Source organism: Lutra lutra, chromosome 3 (assembly GCF_902655055.1).
Source record: "Lutra lutra chromosome 3, mLutLut1.2, whole genome shotgun sequence".
Lineage (NCBI taxonomy): Eukaryota > Metazoa > Chordata > Mammalia > Carnivora > Mustelidae > Lutra > Lutra lutra.
This window is the reverse complement of record NC_062280.1, coordinates 103664136-103668035: the sequence shown is the minus strand read 5'-3', so window position 1 is coordinate 103668035 and position 3900 is coordinate 103664136. Positions and strand designations below refer to the sequence as shown.

The window sequence follows — 3900 nt, the reverse complement described above, 5'->3', positions numbered from 1 at the left end:
AAAGCAAAGTGTCAGAATTGTTTTTTAGAAAGGACACCCTATATTGTAGAGGGCACGGATTGCATGGAGCACTGGGTGTGGTGCAAAAATAATGAATACTGTTATGCTGAAAAAATAAAAAAAAAATTAAAAAAAAAAAGAAAGGACACCCTAAAAACACAACCAGATAACAAACATAAAAATGCTCAAATCCACCAATAACCAAAAAAACAAGATGCTATTAATTTTCTTTTAATGTAGAATGCTTCACAAATTTGCATGTCATCCTTGCCCTGGGGCCATGCTAATCTTCTCTGTATCCTTCCAATTTTAGTATATGTACTGCCAAAGTGAGCACAAGACTCTACTAATTTTTAAATAAAAATACCCAGCACTGGTAAAGGTATGATATAACAGGAAGCTTCATAAATGTCTTGTGCATAAGACACTCGGTATCACCCTTCTGTGAAACAATTTTGTGTTATGTTCCAAAGACCTGTAAAAGAACCAGATGTTTGAAAAACCAAAGGAATAAACAAACAAACAAAAAGCAGAAACAGACCCATAAATACAGAGAACAAACTGATGGTCCCCAGAGGGGAGGACGTGGGGGATGGGCAGAATGGGTGAAAGGGGAGTTAGAGGTACAGACTTCCAGTTATGGGATGGATAAGTAACAGTGATGAAAGGTACAGCACAGGGAATATGGTCAATAGTTTTGTAATAAGGTTGTATGGGGACAGATGGGGGTGAGCCCCGGATAACATATAGACTCGTGAAATCACAAGTACTTGTGCTGTACACCTGAAAGTAATGTAATATGTGTCAAGTATACTTTGATAAAATAAATACATAAATGAGTAAATAAATAACCCAGATGTTTAAATTTATAATGCTACTATTAAGACTTAATCCTTAGAAGAAATCCAAAATTTGAGAAAGCTTTATGTATGAAGTTGTTTATAATAGCAGTAAGTGTCAGAAAAAACAGTAAGTAAGTAAGAACATCCATATCACAGATGCTTTTGAAATCATCTTAAGTTGGGGCCCTCTGGGTGGCTCAGTTGGTTAAGCATCTGCCTTCAGCTCAGATCATGATCCTAGGGTCCTGGGCTCGAGCCCCGCATCAGGTTCCTTGCTCAGTGGGGAATCTGCTTCTCCCTCTCCCTCTGCCTGCGGCTCCTCCTGTTTGTTCTCTCTTTCTCTCTAATAAATAAAAAAAATCTTAAAAAAAAAAGAAATTATCTTAAGTAAAAAATAATCATGAATAAAAGCACTGGTTAATGTAGTACCATCTGAACCGTATAAAAATAGGAACAGGAAAAGAAGTTAGAATATGAACCGTGGTAGTCTTTTTTGAATAATTGGATTTTTTTTTTCTTCTCCTATCTTCACTATTTTTCTAAGAATCTGTGTCTTATGTAGATGTTACTTTTATAATTAGGAAGAATAATTTTATTTCAAAATTGAGAAAAACTTCACCACAGATATTTACTTCTTTCAGTGACGAGAAGGATTTCCAAAAATTTTCAACCAACTCTTAGGTCAACTCCCAGTATGGCAGACAGATAATAGGAAAGCAGGTGTGGATCAAGTAGGCATAGGGGGCCCAGTAGCCTTGTCCCCCAGCCCAGCCAGAGGCATCCCAGGGCATAAAATAAAAAGCAGCCATGAAGGCAGCTCCCTGGTTTCATAGCCAGCTCCTGCTCTCTCTCTCCAGGTAGGCCCTGGGAGCTATTACTGTCTCTGGGTCTGGCTCAGTGTACCAGGCTGTGGGCATGAGCACAACACCCTGGGTGGAGAGATAAGGATGGGATTCAGAAGCTCTGGAGCCCAGGACAAACACAAGAACTGTATCGACTTCCCCAGCATGCAGTCATCTCGTGAGGTTCTGGGGACTCATCCTGCCAGCTCCAGCCATGGCTTGACCCCTTGGAGTCAGATGGCCAGTGTGGCTCTCATGCTCTTCAACTTAGCAGCTGTGGCCTGAGGAAAACAGGCATCAGATAGCACAGTCCTGGACCCAGCCTGGACAGCGAGGGCCGACTGCTTCCAGCTCTCTGTAACATCCCAAGATTCGAATCGACGGGGCTTTTGAAAAACCTAACTTTCATCCAAAGAGCTGTTTGTGTTCTTTTTCTCCTCCATCCCCTGCCCCGTTGAGTCCTACCGCATCCCTCTCTCTAAATGTGAGAGAAAGATTTCTACTATGGAGGGCGAGAACAAGATTGCCTAGTGCTTTTTTAAACCACCCGCCCCCTCACGTTACAGCGACTGCTCTTAGAAAGAGAATTAGTCCAAATAACAGTTTTCCTGTGGCATTAATGTTTCTACAGTAAGCCACGCATGAGGCGTGCTCAGCCTGGTGAATTTTCTATCAGTTCTGGGAGTTACACATTTTAACCCAAATAAATATATTTGGCTCAGTATCAAATGAAAAAAAAAAAATCATTCTTAAGCTTTTCCTTTCTTTCTTCTGCAAGAGCCAATGAACTTCACACACAGAAAAGGGCATCTACTCCATGCCCAACTCCCAATGTCTTCCACCTGAGATTAATTTAATTTCAGGGACCTCAAATAATTAAACCTAAATGAAGGTATTAACTGTGAGGGAAATAGAAAGTTCAAGTCTTCGACTCTTCTGGCTGTCGCAGAGGCCTCCGTATGATACAAAGGTGCAGACCCAAGCCCCCCAGATCCATCCATCTTGTTTTCGTGCAAAGGGCAGCCCTAAAGAGAGTCCGTCTTTTCCTGCCAAGGCTTTTAGGCTCCGTGGCACCAACAGCACAGGGCTAACCATCCTTAGGACAAAAGAAACAAGTCAAGAATCACGTCTTTCTCGAGAAGCCCAGTTAAATGAAACTACATGGGAACCGACCCCAGATTTTCTTCCTCTCACACTTTTTCTTACTTCCTTGTGGCACCAACCACCAGATGAATGACTCCAGACGCCCAGTCCCGCCCCTCATGATGGCACTCCTCGTGGAAAAAGCCTTCGGGGACTTACAGCATCCGTCTAGACTTCTTAGCGGGGTTTGTGAGTCCTAGTTTGATAATAATCCTCAAAATTATAATACAAGTAGCTGGCACTTACTGAAACATCTCTCATGTGCCAGGCATTTGTGGAATATTATTTTACGTAACATTATCCTCATGACAACCCCAGGATGAAGGTTTTATGATCTCCATTTTATGAAAAGAAAAGCAAGCCCAATATGGTAAACGGTCTGACCTCTGATAAATGGTGGGGACAGGGTTCAAGCCCAGGCTACTCTGACTCCAGGAATCCTCCCTTTTCACCACCTGGCTATTCAGTTGGAGCGCATGGAGGGGCAGTTCAGGGGAGGGAAGAGGCAGGGGGAGGAGGAGCGAGAATCAGGATATGTCTTTCTTCTCCATCAGCCCTGAGCAAGAACAATGCAAGTGAAATGTAGTATTTCATTTTATCATGCAATGAGCATAATTAGGAAACAATGAGGAATGACAACTAATAATGAACCTTGTTTCTTCCTAATTAAAATTTAACGATTGTATTTCTGCCATTATTGCCCAGAGCAGCAGCGTAAGCTGTGCGGTAACAAGGCCAACTCAGAAAGGAGGCAGCCCAACTTCACAGATGGCTCAGCACAGCCCTGCCCAGGCATGCCAACAAGGTACCTCTCCACAAGTGGCTGCTGGCTGCCCTCGTGGCCCAGCCACACCGGGCAAAATAATCTGGACGGTCAGAAGAAACAGTGGTTTCCTAATCACCATAATAAACAACTGGCAAGTCTTGTAATTCTGTGAGTACAGTGGGGAAAGGACAGGCTCTGGTGACAGACAAAGCTAGGTTTAAATATACGGACCCACCCAACTGCTTGCTGTGTGATCTCAGGCAAACCAATTAGCCTCTCTGAGTCAGTTTCTCCATCTGTGAGTGAG

General features: G+C 42.9%; 1 non-coding gene across 1 annotated transcript; it reads right to left on the bottom strand.

The window, feature by feature from the left end:
• Positions 1 to 230: 230 nt before the first annotated feature.
• LOC125096573 (U6 spliceosomal RNA) lies at positions 231 to 337 on the bottom strand. Its single transcript, XR_007126254.1, has one exon. It is a non-coding gene; the product is annotated as a U6 spliceosomal RNA (small nuclear RNA).
• Positions 338 to 3900: the final 3563 nt, after the last annotated feature.